We start from the raw sequence: 18,300 nt of genomic DNA, 5'->3' as shown, positions 1-18,300 counted from the left end.
AATACACACCTGGTTTTTGACTGTATCGCGGCTTTTTTTGTCACACAAAGCTCCGTACCCTGGCTCACCTCCATCAAGCAACTGGCTTTTTTGGGGCCCATCCAGACAGATCAGCAACACAAATATGTCCCTGTATGTCTGATACACTTCCGAATGATTTTGTACTTGTTGATAGTCTAGCACAGAGAGTTTTTGATGTGTCTTCCATTGTTGTGAAACACAGGATGGCAGAAATCTGTCAGTGCTAAAAAAATCTCCGTAACAGGCTTAGTTTATTATCCAGAGTAACTAGATTCCTTCACACCCACCCCTTATCTGATTTGCTGTTATTAGAACACTTTTTTTTAACCCATTTCTCAGCTGAGCGAGAGATTAATGACTGGCATCAGAAAAAATGTAAGCAATTTCATAACAATGAGTCTCATATAATGAATGCTGCAAGTTCCTCTGCATTTTTTCTGTATAATCACAACTCTTCATGTCATAGATAGCCCACTGAGTGGAGGTTGGAGAACACTATCGTGTCTTTCATTTGAGATTCACTGAATTTAGGATGGATGCTGAGCGGTCATTTGTGATGTAATTTTGCTGGGCTATTTCCCATCGACTCTGGCTATACCCTCCAAGAAGACGTGTTGGCAGCATCGCACTTCTCCAGCTGGCCTTGGGTTGATGTTCCAGAACTCGGAGATGTTGCCCTGGGGAGAGAAACTAATAGAAACGCTTCAGCTATTAAGAGTTTTCCTATGCTTTTTGTTTGTTTAAATTCTAAGACAAAGTTGGAGCTTTGCTCTGGACTAATAAGCTCTGCGGGTGCAAGGTCAAGAGTCCAGAGAGTCATGAAGTAGTCAGAGCAGAAATTACAAAAAGGCACGCCTGGTACCTTACTTGGAAAATGTATAAATTCTGAAGCTGCTCAGATTACTAAAAAAATGAATACATTTAGACTGAGGGTTGTTGAAGGAAATTATTCTGTTTGTATTACAACCAGCCTCATTCCAAAAGCCTACCAGCATTCTTACATTAAATAGCCAATACCCTAGATATAATGTAATTTCAGAAACATTCAGTAGTCAGTTAAAATATTTTTATTTTGGTGGATTAAGAGTAACATGTTTCTTTAGGATCTATATGTTAAAATAAAGTGGATAATCTCTATCTAGTACTGACCTTACAGAAAGTACAAACATCTCTTTGCTGGGTCACTATTATTAGAAAAACAATTTGAAGCAAAATCTGAGAGCTAAGAGCTTGATGGAGATATTCTTAATATTTTCTGTAAAGACATCTCTCTCAACCGTCAAGGCATGACAGAATGAACACACAAACTACTCCAAAAATAAAATGCCTGTCCTTTTTAACCTTCTTTTTCTCTGTTTATCAAATATTAGCTCGCTCTCTGCCCCCCTCAAAAATCATCCAGGAAAAATGAATACCTACCGAGCCCATACTCTCAAACGCATTTGGTGATGGATAAAGAAGTGCAAACCAGAGTGAGGGGCTGCACCACGGCTGCAGCTGAGAAGCTCACCAGTGGGGAGATCGCGTGCGCGGAGAGAGCGAGCACAGGGCCCTTTGGCCATCGTGTTTAGTTACTCCTGTGTCAGGTGGGTGCAGTAGGAACTATAGGCTCAATACATCACGACTCTTCCACCTGCTATAGGCAACACACAGAGAAGGTGAGCAGGAAGCCTTGATGTTGGTGACAGTAAACGTGAGTGCCGTCAGCTGGCTAAGTACAGATACCCTATTGCAAAGCAGCCGAAAGAGTAGAAACAGATGACAGTGTTTCCCATAAAAGCCGACACTGAGCATAGAAAGAGGTTAGTTTGCTGGGTTAGTGTGCAGTGCAATCCACTAAATGACAGTTATGGGAAGTTGCCATCTCAATCAGCTAGTACCACACCTGAGCTCCCCCACAGCAACTTCCATCCCATCCCATCCCATTCCTTCCCTTCCCTTCCCATCCCATCCCCACCCCATCTCTTCCCTTCCTTTCCCATCCCACCGCATCCCATCCCATCCCATCCCATCCCATCCCATCCCATCCCATCCCATCCCATCCCATCCCATCCCATCCCATCCCATCTCATCCCATCCCACCCCATCCCACCCCATCCTCTCCCCACCATTTACCTTGCAGGCTGTATTAAAAGTACAAGCACACAAAGCTAGCTGTGACCCCTCAGGTTGGGGTACCTGCAAAAACTCTTTGCAGAGATGTTTGGGGTGAGTAGATGTCTTCTCTCCTGAGAAGACCCTTACATGACGAAAGCTCTGATTTGGAAAAAGTTTTTCTTTTTGTTCGCAGTTCACACACCATTTTTCACATCCCTGCAGAGTGCTCATGTGAAAGCATATCCTGATACTGTCCTGAACCTTCTGTGAAGTAAAAAGAAAGTCTTAAAAAGATCAGTCATGAGCAAAAAATATTTTCACCCATGCATCTGCCATTGAGCTGCAGGGTCTGCACACAAACTCGAAAAACAAAAATAACAAAGAAATGCAAAATAGCAGTGCAATTACTAAACCCTATTTAAACCTGGGTTTAAGGGCTTCTTTTTTTTTTTTTTTTTTCAGGGAAGGTTGTTTTCTCCTGCTGTTTTGTAGGAAGTGATGTGAGAGACTGTTCTAAATTTTCTTTTAATTCTTTGCATGACAGGTAAATCACAGGGAGATTTTATTTATTTTTTTAGAAAGTCCCATTCTTCATTTTAAGTTTAAAACACAAGTGGCAATGAATTTACAGACTTAGAAGAAATTGTTTGCCAGAGTTAATATTCTCTGGCGAACAGCTCACTGCAGACCTAATTAAGTTCTTAGGGACATTTCAGTAGAAAATTTAAACAATTAGTATTATACATGCACCTTCAGCATCACATTAGAACATTGTACATTTATCTTCTTAAAACCCAGGCAACATCAAATGGAACATTTACATAAACACAAAGCAGAGAGGAAAAACGGCGACAAAACTGTCTCTCCATCTATCTTAGCAAAATAGTTCAGTGACATCAGGCTCCTTCTTTGAGATCACTAACCTACGCCTACCTCAGCAAAACACATGAATCTGCAGAATGTGCAGATACCTGCGGAAAAATTGTTGCAATAAGCACTCTCGAATCTTCGTTACATCACAAAAAGCACTTTATACGTTTTTATGCCTGTACATAGGTATTTTAACTTCTAATCATTTAATCATAGAACAGTACAACAAAATAAAATAAGTAGCGCTCTCATAAAAATTCAAGGAAGTCCCCAAAACCTGGGTTTGTTCACAGAACAACATTTTCCATGTGCTGCAAGAAGATGACAAACTTGCAACCAGGCCATTGCTAGGGGTGACACGGGGTGGGAGAAGGATACCGAAGATCTTTCCTGGTCATGTCACAGCCAGGTAGGTGGTACATGACTAGCACTCATCTAGTCCTGCTGCCACGGGAGATTACAGACATCCTTTGCCTGTAGGACACTAGATACCCGAATTTACCAGGTATTTCCTTCACCTCCTGGGTGCTCTCTGAAGCCATTTATATAAGCTTGTTAGAGCTAGGAAATGTTTTTCTTCTAGATGACAGGATCTACCTGAATCATCTGCCAGAGTTCCTATCATTGTAAATAATAATTAGAGTCAGTACGGTTCATCTCCTATTTTCTCCGCTTACCTTTTCACTCTCCTAAACAAAAGAGATCGTGAATAGCTCTCAGTGACATATAGCAAATAGCATTCCTACCCCTTTTTTTTTTTTTACTGTTAGATATTTGAAGAGTGATAAACAGCAGCAAAGACACTGTCTGCTTGAAATGACACTTGCCAAGTTGTTCTTAGGGAATGTTGAAGAAAAATTCCCTGCTCGGTCATTTTGGGCACCTTACCGGCTATGCTGCTTTCAAAATCCCGGCGAAGAGCACTCTAGAGCATAAGGGGAGACAGACTGAACTGCACATGCATATAATTTTCAAGGATGTTTTCATTCCTTGTTGCTCCTTGTATTGGTTTTTGGGTTGTTTTGCTTTATTTTGTTTTGTTTTCATAACAGACATCAGGACTGAGATGCCATTGCACTACATTAGTTTAGTGATGGCAGAGCCACATTAGAAAGAATGGAGTTGAGCTCCAGAGAACTGGAGGAAAGTCGTCGTAAACTAAGCTGAAAGTCTCCTACCTGTTCAAAGAGCTGCTGGATTTCCTTAGCTCCCACTTCAGTCAGTTCTCCACTTCAGAGGCACTCCAACAAAGAGGTTTCGAAAGGGAAAATGGTGCTTTCAGGTGCCGTAATACCTGGAGTCTCAGACACAGTGAATCTGATGCCACGTGCTCACTAAGAGATGAGATTTCTGTGAGAAAACTGAAGTTTCCTTCTCATTTTGGCCTTCTGATTGCCATCTGTTGGCTTGCTAAGGTTTTCCTAAGACTCAAAAAATAAAATAAAATCAGATGTTTCAAGGTCAAGGTGAATCAATGGAAATAATGTATAATATCATCATTGATTGTTTCAAATAGCTGACTAGAACGCAGATATCTGCCCCTTCATCCCACACCTCTTCCTGTCCTTCTGCCCTAGCTAGTCACCGGCTATAACTTATTTTGCAGGTCCTGTAAAAATGTAATCTAGGGATTTTTCATTATTATATTAGTCAGCAAACTCAGAAATAGTTTAATATAACATCTTGGTTTCATCATAAAGGTTTGCAGATTTGTTAATCGTTTTTATTTAATACCTGTTCAGCAGCTAATAAAGTAGGCAGCTGCCCCGTGCTGGGCAGTGGTGAAGCAGCCAACACAGTTAGTGAGCTGAGGGTGCTAAAAGGCAAAAAAATTCATCTTAGCTCTTACAGTAAAATGGAATTAAATTATCATCTTCCCAACATTACATCTAAATATCCACCGCTGTCACTTTTGACCTCAATTTTGCTGACAATTTTGAGTCACATATCAATTTTGCAAGAAAAGCACCCTATAAAGTCTGTGCAGTTACTAGTGTCGTGTGGCTATTCGTAATATATAAACTTAAGCATATGCACCGTTTCATAGGTATATATTTTTATTAGCATATTGTACATAACTGCACTTTCTTCAGAAGGTAAGAAAACAAAATGACCAAAAAGATCTTTGTAAGAAAGAACATGTGCCTACTTGCAGTAGTAGAAGAAAAATTTCACCACCTTCACTTTTACAAAAAAAGCTGCAAATATAATACAAATAAAGAAACAAAGGTCTGTAGAGGATTGTTTGATTCTAAGGTCAACTGCAGCATCTTTTTACCAGCGGCAATTTGTCTAGGGGATTTAGTTTCTTTAATTTTATTCCGTTACTTCACTCAGCTCAGGAGGAGCTGGCTGTCCATAAGCAGCACAGCAACACAACTCAAGCAGTTAACAGTCCCGTCTTGGGAGCGTGCTATCCAAAGCTAATAGCTGGATAAGCATCTCGATAAAGCACTTTTTGTTAATAAAGCTCTCAGCTGGCCTTCTAGAATCCTGGGAACAACCCCAGTTGAAATGCTCTGTAGCTCCTTTTAAATACATGCACATACATTGAAGGTATAAACGTATACTTGCCAACTTTAAACCATGTTGCATTGATGGAATGAAACAAGCAAGTGCCATGCTAGGCTTTGGGATCGTTCTTCTTAATTTGCTTAATGGTTGGTAAAAGTCAAAAATAATTCTACTCGAGTCAGCAGAATAAAGGCTGTGTATAACTGGTGCAAAAAAGAGCAGAATCAGGCCCAGAATTTGTGAATATGGATTTCTGGTTATTCTACAATTTAATTGAAGATTCAGCATCATTGCCTTTTCCAAATGTTCATTAGTATTGCCATATAAACCATAGATTAACATATGCATTCTTATCAAGGCTTTCTTTAAGGCTACAGATACGACTAAAAACTGGAAAATACGCCTCTTCCTTTATACGCGTTGTTCAAAATCACTTAAGTTAAAATAGAAGCACTAAAGTTAAGTAGAGGTCATCAACCTATATTTATGCCTACTGTATATTAAATAATTTACCTGAAGAGATTACCTTATATTTATTTTTTAAAAAAATTAGATGGGTCATAGCTAAAAGCAACGGCATTTTTGTAGTAATATTATACACATTGCTGAGAAGCAAGAGAGTCGTGATCGAAATGTTACCTAGTTTCAGTGTATGTTACTTTAAAAAGAACACATTTTATGTTATCCTAACTTTTGGAAAATTCACCAAGCCTGGTATATAAAACTGAACTGCTTATTGTAACAACTATAACATATTAAACATTTTTGTATTTTCATCAATTTTTATTCTTACAGGAGAAAAGACATCACTCAGTAAATATGAATGCTGCACATGTTAGCAATAGAAATATTGATTTTTGTAACTTTGATTGCACTTGCCTTAACTTTTCCACACATATATACAAACACAAATAACACACAGAGGGGAAAAAAAAAAAAGAGGATTAAGGGAAATATAAAATCAACAAAAGTAGGCAAGTTTTACATTATTTAATGAATAATGACACATGAGCATATTCACCAGAATCCTTGTAAAGAGCACATGATGCCGTAGGTTTGTTAAAGCACAAGGTGTACTTTGTCTAGATTAAAAAAACCACAGGAAAAAAACAAACAAAAAAAATCCTTTTGGTGTGACTTTGCTTTAGGTTTAAAAAAGTTGGATGTTTAAAACAAAAATCTTTATTACTTGCATATGAATATTTTTGTATAGTAATATCTGAAGAAGGTTTTAAAACAAAACAAAAAACCCTACTTGCTTTATGGTGTGCAAATTTTAGAGAAAAATAAACAGGGTATGTGTCCAGTTTGTAAAAAAATGTTCTCCTTTCAAGATTATTCTTTCACTGGCTAAATGCAAGGTTATGACAACTTGAAATACTTTTTTGTGAACTGACAAAGAAAAAATAAAACAATGTGAATAATTTGCGTATGCAAACTTTTTTTAAAAGAAATTGTTGCTAATAAATAGCAGTACAAATTTAACAGCATGATAGGGAAGGCTTTGAAGATTCCAGTTCAGTGATTTGACTTGCAGGACGTACTGGGCCAGAGCATACGCATTGGATAAACTGGCACAGCTCCACTGGAGGCAATGGAGCTGCTCCAGCTTACACCAGCTGAGAACCTGACCTTTTGCTTAATAATACCTTTAACAGTAAATATTCCTCCATTAATATTTCCTTTCTTGTCGTTTCCTCTTGTTCTGCTGTTTTATTTCTTAAGGATATTTCTTTAGGATATATATATTCTATGCGTGTTCTTTTTTCTTAAAAAAAAAAAAAGGAGGGTTATGGATTTATTCATAGTAAAGCAAGTAGTGCAGTTTCATAACTCTCTGAGGGAAAGATTTTGTGTGCATGTATGGGTGCACACATATGTGTTTGATTTACTACTGCATTGCTCAAGTTTTATGACTGTTTAGGTCCGCTGGAACCACAGGGTGACAGGGGAATAGAGTAACATGGTAGTGAATAACTTATTTTTAGCAGTGTGTGTGGTGTGTGTGAGCAGAGTGGAAGACACTGACTGATACAGGAACCGTACTGGAACAGAAATAGCTCAAATCACGCGATCTTGTCATTGTACAAATGAAAGCGAACAAGAAAACGTCCAAAAAGGCATTACTGAAAACCTGGATGAATGTTTTTAAGTTTGTTGAATATGACATCATGCCTGGGTCAGGACAAATTCCGTCCTTGGTTTTCTGAACGGACTGTGAGCTCTGTGGTTCTCTTCTCAACTGCAATGGCATAAATCAGGAGTGTCATTATTCAAGGCAGTGGGTTTATACCCATGTTATACCAGTCGCCTGAGCTGCAATCACCTTTTTGGCTTTCCTATCAAGACCCTCATCTCCTCAACTCTTTGAAAGATGCAAGAAACTTGTTTCCACTGTTTTGTTTTATTTTTTTTAAGTTGTGTATCCCCTCAGATTCCATGGGAATTGCTCCAAATTTGAACCTCTGTGACACAAGAATTTGGGGTCTTGCAATAACAGACAGGCACCAGGGCACAGCAGCTCTTTCAAAGGTTGAGCATATGCTGTAGCTAGAGTTGAAGCTGGCAAAAGAGTTAGCAATCTTCTTGCTCCCAGGCCATAGACCACCCTGTGTCTTTGTAGCTGGTGAGTATCACAAGACTTTTAAGACACGACAACTGGATCTATTTACCTGCAGCAACTCATATTTAAAAGCATTTTTAATATAACCACTGTATTTTGCACCTGCAGTCCGAAGCGTGGAGTCAAGGTGACCTATATTACAAAATATTGTTTCTACAGACAGTCACCTTTTTGAACTTTGAAGCGGTCTGCTGCATCTACTTCTCATGAGATTTTTGTCTTTGCTATACGAAAGATCAGTAAGATCATCTGATTAAGTGATCGTGGTTTCACCAGTATCACCACAATTCATTGGCCTGGTATGGTGGCAGGAAATGCATTTAGCATTCTGTTAGACATCGTAAGAGTTATGATTACTTAACTACCAGCATGTCAAGTGCACAGAAATATGGTATCCACTGTAAATTCAAAAAATATTTATGTATATTTAGTTACATTTTTTAAATATTGCTATTAAACAGACATTAATAAAAAAAAAGTTCAAGAACACAATGCTCTATTCTTTACTGCATTACTCTGTATTCCTTGCAATTCTTAGACTCATGGCTGAGACAAGTTCAAATGCAGAAATTTTATTAATTGCTAGTATTCCTTCCCAAAATCATGCACATGTAAACAGACTGGAAAGCCACATAGGGCTGCATGCTTGAAGAGAGGCAATCACAAGAAAAAGTAAGTAAACAACAAGATTGCTTGGAAGAGCACTTGAGTCCTGGTGCCAAAAAATAAATAGAGAAAGACAGAGACAGAGCTAAACAAACTAACTGAAAGACAGAGAAAAAGCACCAACAAGCTCCAGTACTGCTCGAAATACTTAAAGTACATCTGCAAAGCTTTCTTGGGTACTCCTGACCCGCACCACCACGCAGAGTGGTTATCCGGAACTCCATTTCATGATGGCTGTTTCCTGACAAAACCACAGAACCATTCATGTTTTCTTTTCTTCTAGGAGCTCCCACCCTCACACAGCCCTCCCCTTCAGCATGCTGTAACTCAAATACTGGAAACAAAGTTCCTGAGCATCGGAAACTATCTCTGCTTTCCAGGGTTTTTTGAATTACCGAATTATTATTATAATCAACTTCATTCATTGATTAGATTGTAGATTTTCCCTCTCCTTTATGAGTACTTACTTCCCTTTTATATTTTTCCCAATGTGCTTTTTTTACTTGTTATTTTTTATTTACTTTATTTTGCATAGATAATTGAATTTGGTAATTAATGAAAAAATATCCATCTTTTAAGTACTAGGTTTGCTGCCTTAGGAATTCAGTGTGGTATCTAATTGAAACATAGGTTCTTGAACAGAGCTCTGAAATAGAACTATTCGCACGCTTGTGAGCTTATATGTTAACTACTGCATCAGGAACATCAGAATGTCATTTGAAGTAACATATACATAACTGAAAATTAAATGCTCAGGTATTTATGGTATCCACTGAACTGCAAATAAAACTGTTGTTTATTTCAACTGGAGGACTATATCCAAGGTCTTCTGTTAAACAACCTGCTAAGAATCACAAAAGACACCCTGGTAGTCATATACTACAAAAGGTGATGCTGAGAATAAAAAAAAAGAGGCATTGCAATGCAAGGTAGATCTATAATTGCAGTTTGAGTTTTCAAAATGGATTCCAAAAGGTCTGGGAAACGCATCCTCACCTGAAATAGACTCATGGATTACAGACAGACAGGTTAGTTTCAAAGCTCAGTGAAAGCAAATGTCAAAAGTAAAAATGAACAGTAAGCATATTTTTCAGCAGGAACAGGAACTACAGTACTGAGAATAATGCTAACAGAGGAGATAAGAGAGTAACGTAGAAGTGATGTCTAAATGCATTGTCTAGAGGTTGAAAAACGGGCTCCAGAAAATTAGTCAGAGATCTTTAAAGTGCTTTACTTTCCAGTTACATTCAGAATGGGTTTGTTCTTTGAAATCAATATGCATGCCACAAAATCAAATAACTATTCTTCTAGGCTATGAACACTGATGAACCTTAGCCAATTCAATATGTTCTCCATACTTACATTGCAGGGGAACGTGCACTGAGCAGGGCAAAGCTAGGACAAAGCCTGTGCCCTTTATGATTACTTTATATGGCACTCTCATTTCTGTCTTGAGAAATTAGGTGTTGACTATCGTCAGATTTAGTACTGGCTATAGTGGAGACAGCTGTCAGATGCAACATAGCCCAAATATTTGATGTGGGAATATACTGTGGTTTCTCTGTCAGCAGCACTGGATAGGCTGCCAACAACAACCACAGGCTGTTTGTTCTCCAGTGAGCACCATCCTGCACCCCACAGTAGCACCACATGTACTGGAGAGAATGGAAAGAATATAAAAGCACTAAAGACGGAATATACTATGAAAGAGGATGCAAGAAAAAGAGCTTTTCCTCCTATGCTGGTTGACATCTCACCCCACATGATAAATTCCTTGTTGCCTCCACCAGACCTTGCTTCGTCCCAGTTTGTGGCCCCAGACAGATGAGATATAGATAGACAATGCTGAGCCACACCGTTTGAATTCCTCCACGCAGTGCTAGCTCCGCCACCTCCACACTCTCTACTGCAAGAGGTGACTTCCTCCAAGTTAACTTCCAAAACTCATCTGGCTGGAATGATTCGTTCTACTTGGCCATAGCATTTCATGTACTATCGATATACCACATTATTTTGCTGTCTTCTGGGAAGATAGTTTTTGCTTTTGATATCTTGCTTGTTTTGATACATCTAAGAGGACATTCTCATGGAAAAATGGTTGTAAAGTTAAGGAGTGTATATTTGTTTGGGTATACAAAAGTGGGGATATGGTGGTGTGGTGGGTTGACCCTGGCTGGATGCCAGGTGCCCACCAAAGCCGCTCTATCTCTTTTCCCTCCTCAGCTGGACAGGGGAGAGAAAATATAACAAAAGGCTCGTGGGTTGAGATAAGGACAGGGAGAGATCATTCAGCAATTACCGTCACGGGCAAAACAGACACAACTTGAGGAAATTAGTTTAACTTCTTCCTAATCAAAATCAGAGTAGGATAATGAGAAAATAAAAACTAAATCTTAAAACATCCTCCCCCCACCCCTCCCTTCTTCCCAGGCTCAACTTCACTCCCAAATTCTCTACCTCCTCCCCTCCAGCGGCGCAGGGGGACAGGGAAAGGGGGTTGGGGTCAGTTCCTCACACCTTGTCTCTGCCGCTCCTTCCTCCTCAGGAGGAGGACTCCTCACTCATCCCCTGCTCCAGCGTGGGTCCCTTCCCCAGGCTGCAGTCCTTCAGGCACAGCCTGCTCCAGCGCGGGCTTCCCACGGGGTCACAGCCTCCTTCAGGCATCCCCCTGCTCCGGCGTGGGCTCCTCCCCGGGCTGCAGGTGGAGATCTGCTCCCCCGTGGACCTCCCTGGGCTGCAGGGGGACAGCCTGCCTCACCGTGGTCTTCATCACGGGCTGCAGGGGAATCTCTGCTCCGGCGCCTGGAGCATCTCCTCCTCCTTCTGCACTGACCTGGGGGTCTGCAGGGCTTTTTCTCCCACATGTTCTCACTCCTTTCTCCAGCTGCTGTTGCTGTTCCACAGCAACTTTTTTTCCCTTCTAAAATCTGTTCTCCCAGAGGCGCTACCACCATCGCTGATCAGGTCAGCCTTGGCCAGCGGTGGGTCCGACTTGGAGCCGGCTGGCATTGGCTCTGTCGGACATGGGGGAAGGTTCTCACAGAAGCCACCCCTGTAGCCCCCCTGCTACCAAAACCTTGCCACGCAAACCCAGTACAGGGAGTATGAAAGCAGAGACTAGTTTAAAATGGTAAGTAACTGTGAAGAGCAGCATTTCTTCTAATGATTGAAATCACAGAACATACACTTCTAAGCAAATAGTTAGCAATTAATGTAATCAATAGATGCATGGAAAAAAACCTCTCCTTAGATTATAGCTAAATGAAATACAATAAACAGATAGCAATCTAAATATACATTTGCCAAAAAGATTTGAGCATCTTGTAAGGGAACTGTTTCAAGCTATTAAGTACATGAAACTCTCAAAAAAACCCTCAAAAACTATGTTTTCATCCATAGCAACTTTGTAGAAGTTGCCTTAGTCTCTCTGGTAAATAATTAGCATTTTTAAACTGATTAAATAAATATTTATATAATAGATTAGAAGGGGTTTCAAGGACTTAGTACAGGCTCTCTTTGTTGTAAATAGGATGGAATGGCTCTGATCTAATCTCCTGGGTAAATAATGAATTTTATAACTTTTAATTAAAAATGGGAGAAGTGGAAATTCTTTTAAACAAATACTTAAATACCATCAAGGATTGGATTCAAAAGTGACAAAAGCCTTCAGACTTAAAAAACCAGAAGGATATTCCATCCTTGATTTTTGTTTTTTTCGCTAAAATAAAATGTCAGTTGCTGGAGGTTCCCTTCAGAGTTTGTCCTGCGGGGCTGAGAAATGAGGTCTGGCCTTCAAACCTACATGGACCACTTTACAAGAGCTGTTGTAGTCTGAAGCTGAATTAACTTTTAAGCAGATAATTTTTAAGATTTGCCATCTAATAGGCTTTATACATCAGCAGAAACTGGAGCACAAATTATAGTGTTACGGAGCTTTTATTTCAATGTGGAGAGAGATAGTTCTGTTCCTAGAGAGATTATGCTCACAGATCAGGAATTTATGCAACTGTTCATCCTTATATTAGACTTGGTAAAAAAAATATCCACTGAGAAACAGCAGAAAAGAATTTGGTTTTTCCTCCTGACTCCTACTTGTAGGTGCCTTAACCGTAGGAGGGAGAGACCTTCACCCTCTTCCCAGAACTACGAATGAATTTACAGTGGGTGTGAAGTAATTTTCCCACCCTTCCTTCAATTGGGAAATTATTTCTGGGGAAATATTTTCTCTCTTCAGGTCCTTGTTGTCTTAAAATACTTTGTAGGATGTGGCCACTGTAGAAAATAAGTTGCAAAGCTGTGGGGTAGAAATGTAAATCTCCTCTATTAATTATGAAAAAGACACTCCACGAAAGAAGCCCAGAGATGTCCAAAAAAGGCTTGGTACGTACTTCAGATAGCTCTTAGAAGGTGCCACTGAGTAGAAATAAAGGACAGTCCTATAAATATTGCACTAGAACAAACACTACTGGCTGTCAAGTCCAGTCCTTACTATAAGTACCCAGTGTGGTACTTTTCTTAAGCTTAAATCCAAATAATTTTTGTTCTTGGTTCTCTCTTAGTTATATTGTTCCAGACCATCACTTTCTACTGTTCAGAAGTCATTAAACATTTATCCTAAATATATTGTTTCTGTGACAGTGCTGTTTCTATGCTGAAATGGTTCTCATTCTTTGCATTTACACACAGAGTAATAGGATATTAGGTATCATCCATGTTCTTCTCAGCCTTTTTTGTTATTAAGATAAACAAATTAGTCTAGTCTTCCTGTAATACTCTGCCCCCTCAGCATAATTAAGGTTTCTCCATGATGGTTCTGGTTTGAAAACATCTTTTTTGAATACGGTTGAGCCTGCAGTATCTTGTTAATGATCTCCAAGAAATCTCCAACCAATGCTTTGTAAAATGTCACCGATATGTCTATTTTGGACATATTTTTCCTGACTACAATAATTTTTTGTTTATGGATGTCTAGGACAATGACTCAGAATTGCCTTATGATGAACTATGAACTCTATATGTAAGGATTTGGGGTTAGCTGTTATTTTTCATTTTTGGTTTTTTGGATGCAGTTGTTAATAATCCCTTATCAATTTCCAGCCTTTAGTTAAGTCTTAAGGCCTTCTGTTGTTTACACATCTTATTCTTAGACTTATTTATTGACAGTGCATCCCAAAGTTGTGAATCAGAACTTTTCCTTAGCACGGCTAAGAACAAAGACACTGATGATAAAATTGTCCACAAGACTGACCTGAGAAGAGCTCCATCACCAGCCTCTCCTGACTGAAAGATTTGCTTTTCAACATAATCTCCTTTATCTATTCTTTTATCAATTTCTCTTTATTGACTAATAATTTCCCATACAGCATCATATTAAATATTTTACTGAAACTTGATTAGATCTATTTTATTTCCATTTCCTTTCTAGGCAGGGCTTACCTGGATGGTGTTGCATAATGCATAGAGGATAGATGCACACTATTCAACTTCCTTTTTATTTGCCTCCATAACTTTCAGTAGTTTCTTCTAAAATATTCCAAAATCCTGCTTACTGCTAAAGTCAGATAAAGGAGTCTGTACTCAGCTCTCACTTTTTCTCCATTTCTTAAATGTAGATATTACAATTCCAATTCTTTAGCCAAGAGGTACAGTTATCAACTTCATAAATGTATTAACAATTCTTACTATTTGACCTAGATTCAGCGTGCAGTGGTTTTAGACCTTTGGGATGGATATCTCCAAATTGAGTTTTACTTCATTCTTGGACTTAGTAAGTCCATTTGCCTACTCTCTTTCCCATTATCTTTTGGGATAGTTGGCTAGCCACCTTCATCAATCCTATCAGAAAAAAGGCAAAGCTTTGATTTACATTTGGATTCGTGCCGACACTGCCTTTTATCTTTGCTCCATCCTTATTGTGTAGCAGGGGTGGAGGTGGGATGTCTTTTCTTCTTTATTTATATGACTATTTTTATGGCATAAGTTCATTTGCAAGTTCTAGCTCAGTTTGACTTTTGCCATTGTTGATTTTATCTGACCAGAGACCTCTAAGTTCACTTTGTAAGTATGCATCTCTTTTTTTCATTCCTTAGTGAGGTTTTTTTTTTTTAATTCTTTTTGAGGAAAGGATTTTCCCAATGACTCTGCTGCTCTTCCCTATACTTTTTCCACATACGTTTTCACAAGTCTTCCTCACTTTGGTCACCTTGAAACTAGCAAATCAAACAGTGACTGGGCCCGTTCTTTGGCCTGGGGGGCCAACTGGTGCATTGATACTATTAAACTCTTTTGGCATCTGAAAGAGGTTCCTTATCCAAATTGTCTATTAGGAACAGTCACGCAGACTTGCTCAGGCACTGACTAGGAGAGCCCTTGGTGGCCCAGAGCAAAATCATGCCAGAGAACCTTTTAACAACGTGAGAGTGAGATAATAGAGCACCACAGGCAATGTTTAATTAACTCGTGTAGATGAGTCACTGTGTTCCCCAGCTCTTCCTTCACATTCACTGCAAACGAGGGCAGAAAGTTGCTAATTCTCACAATCTTATAATGAGTTTCACACATTTTGGAGCATGTCTTAAAGCTTAAGCACTCAGAAAGAAATATTTTGGGATAATTTTACCATCCTTTTTAGAAAAAAATGCCCAATCTTCACAATTTCAAAAACCATCTAGAGACACTAAGCAGCAGCATACTAAAGGTTTAGAGATCTGAAACATTTCCCTATTTAATAGTAAATGTCTCGTGAATTTGATGAGAGCTTTGAATACTTGATACTGTAGACCACTTTAGACTACAGACTTCATATGATTTCAACATTGCTAAGCCTCCCCTGGCTTGCAACCAAGCAGATTTCAGATGAGTTCTTAGACAGTCAACCTACTTGTGTATGTAGGGTCAAGTACGAAGGACGTAGTATCTTCTGTCCCCAAATAGATAGCAAGGAAACTGGAACAGCCTAGAGAACCCTTGGCTCTCTCCTTGTTCGTAGGAGCTGAAATTGTATCATAATAAAATTTTAACATATTTTGACTTGACGAAAAGAATTAATGTTATATTATATTCAAAAGTATATAGAATGTAGCTGCCTTCAGCTCAATAGTATAATATAATTGATAGGCTGGGTTTTTTTAATTTACCAGTGGAGAAATAAAAAATATCACTTACTACATACACACAAAACTTTCCATAAATGGTATTCTGAACTCTGATTGTTATTTCTCCTCATTTCTATACCAGTAGACTTAATCAAGACTGAAGAAATAAGAAAGGTGTTTCCAGTAGTTTCTTCTGCATTTTCAGTCCATCTACTGACCTAATTTAACTATAATCTTCAGCTTTTCCCAGAGAAAACTGGACTGGGACATGAGTCAGTGCATATGCTTCTCAAAGCCTGCAGCATCTTCTGATGTGAAATATCAGACCATGACAGGCTATGTATTAACTGAAAGCACAAAACAACAACCCAAGTAATATTTGGAAACGTGCTTTTCATGGATTTGAAAGAACAGCCAACTACAAGCAAAAAAAGTAGAAAGCAAAACATGAGATTTTTTTTGTGCCATCTAAAAATGAGATTCAGCTAAATCACAGATTGAAACAAAGATACATTATTAGTAGTATAATATGACAAAAAGAGATAAAAAGCTGGTGCACGTTAGTAAATCTTGCACTTTGTCTCTAAAACAACAGTCAGTGGTTTTTTTGGTTTTGTTTGGTTTAGGTTTGGTTTTTTTTGTTCTATCCAACAAGCTTTTCCAAGACATGATTTAGGCCTCCCTGCCTCCCATTACATAAAAATACCATGTTTTTCTAGTCATACTATTTGATTTTGTTGAAAAAAATTTTGAGTATCTTAAGAAAGTTCCTGATCTGGATTAACATAAAAATAATTTCCCAAAAATGAAACTATCGCTTTGTTTTGGTTTGGTTTCTTTACCCTGAGGCATTCCTCTGTAGGGGAATTATTGAGATGCTATTTCATGCAACTGTTACCAATACCAGTAGCTTTCAAGACAAGTTTTGAGGACAGATTACTGAAAATATTTTCTTCCAATTTGAACTGTATTTGCTGTATTGCTGAATAATTCCCTTATTTCACATATCTCTATCCATGCTGCTATGGAGATTATTTCTTTATTTATTTATTGTGGAGCTATTCCTGTAAAATCTTGGGTTTTCCCTAAATTTGCATGTTGTGAGTTGACTTTGGCTGGCTGCTGGGTGCCCACCAAACCGATCTTCCACTCCCTCTCCTCAACAGCACACGGGGAGAAAATATGATGAAAGGCTCATGGGTTGAGGTAAGGACAGGGAGAGATCACTCAGCAATTACCATCACAGGCAAAACAGACTTGACTTGGGGAAATTAATTAATTTATTGCCAGTCAAAATCAAAGTAGCATAATGAAAAATAAGAACAAATCTAAAAACACCTCCCCCCCCCTTCTTCCCAGGCTCAACTTCATTCCCAACTTCTCTACCTCCTCTCTGCGAGCAGCCCAGAGGGATGGGGAATGGGTGTTGCGGTCAGTCTATAACGCTTCATCTCTGCCGCTTCTTCCTCCTCACACTCATCCCCTGCTCCAGCGTGGGGTCCCTCCCATGGGAGACAGTCCTTCACAAACTTCTCCAACGTGGGTCCTTCCCACGGGCTGCAGTTCTTCATGAACTGCTCCAGCGTGGGTCCCTTCCGCAGGACCTGGGGTCTGCAGGGCTGTTTCTCTCACATGTTCTCACTTCTCTCTCCCAGCTGCTGTTGTACAGCAGTTTTTACCCTTCTTAAATGTGTTATCCCATAGGCGCTACCACCATCGCTGATCAGCTTAGCTTTGGCCAGCAGCGGGTCTGCCCCATTAAGATACTTTTAACTGAATTTTAACTCTTCAATACTTCCCTTACAAAATCTGTGCACAGGTGGTTCAACTTTATCTTGGTTTGCTTCACCTGGGTGAAGCACCTTTCAATTATCTAATTGCCTACTTAGCTTAACCCCATACCCACGGTTTAGAATTCATTTGTTCGTTCTTTGTGGCTCTGTTCATTGTCTTTCCACACAGGAGGAAGTAGGTTTCTTGTTATGAAGTATACCAATGACATGCAAATGAATGCAGTGGTCTAACAGAATCAGGAAATCTGAAGTGAAGGCACCTAACACGTCCTTGCCACCTGCCACTGTATTAAACTAAATTAAAAGAGGGCAGGAAGATGGCACCGCAGTGAGTATTATGGATGAAGTGTCAGGCATTGTTTTAAATCTTCTTATCTTCTGTCAACTTACATCAAATTTTTGAAATGTACTGGGGCGGAGAACAGGGAGGTGGCTCTGCAAAGTGCCTAAATTAAAAATGTTTCTTTTTTCCTATGAAGCAGGATCATTTCTGATACTTATTCAGGGTAATACCTGGTAAATGTGGTAACAAATGTAAGATTTTATTGCTTCTGCTGTTATCAGTCCTGCAGAGCCAGCTACAGCTCGGTGTAAGTGGAAGCTTCCTCACAGAAATAACCAA

This window comes from Aquila chrysaetos, chromosome 7 (assembly GCF_900496995.4).
Source record: "Aquila chrysaetos chrysaetos chromosome 7, bAquChr1.4, whole genome shotgun sequence".
In the NCBI taxonomy this organism is placed as follows: Eukaryota; Metazoa; Chordata; class Aves; order Accipitriformes; family Accipitridae; genus Aquila; species Aquila chrysaetos.
This window is presented reverse-complemented; position numbering follows the sequence as displayed.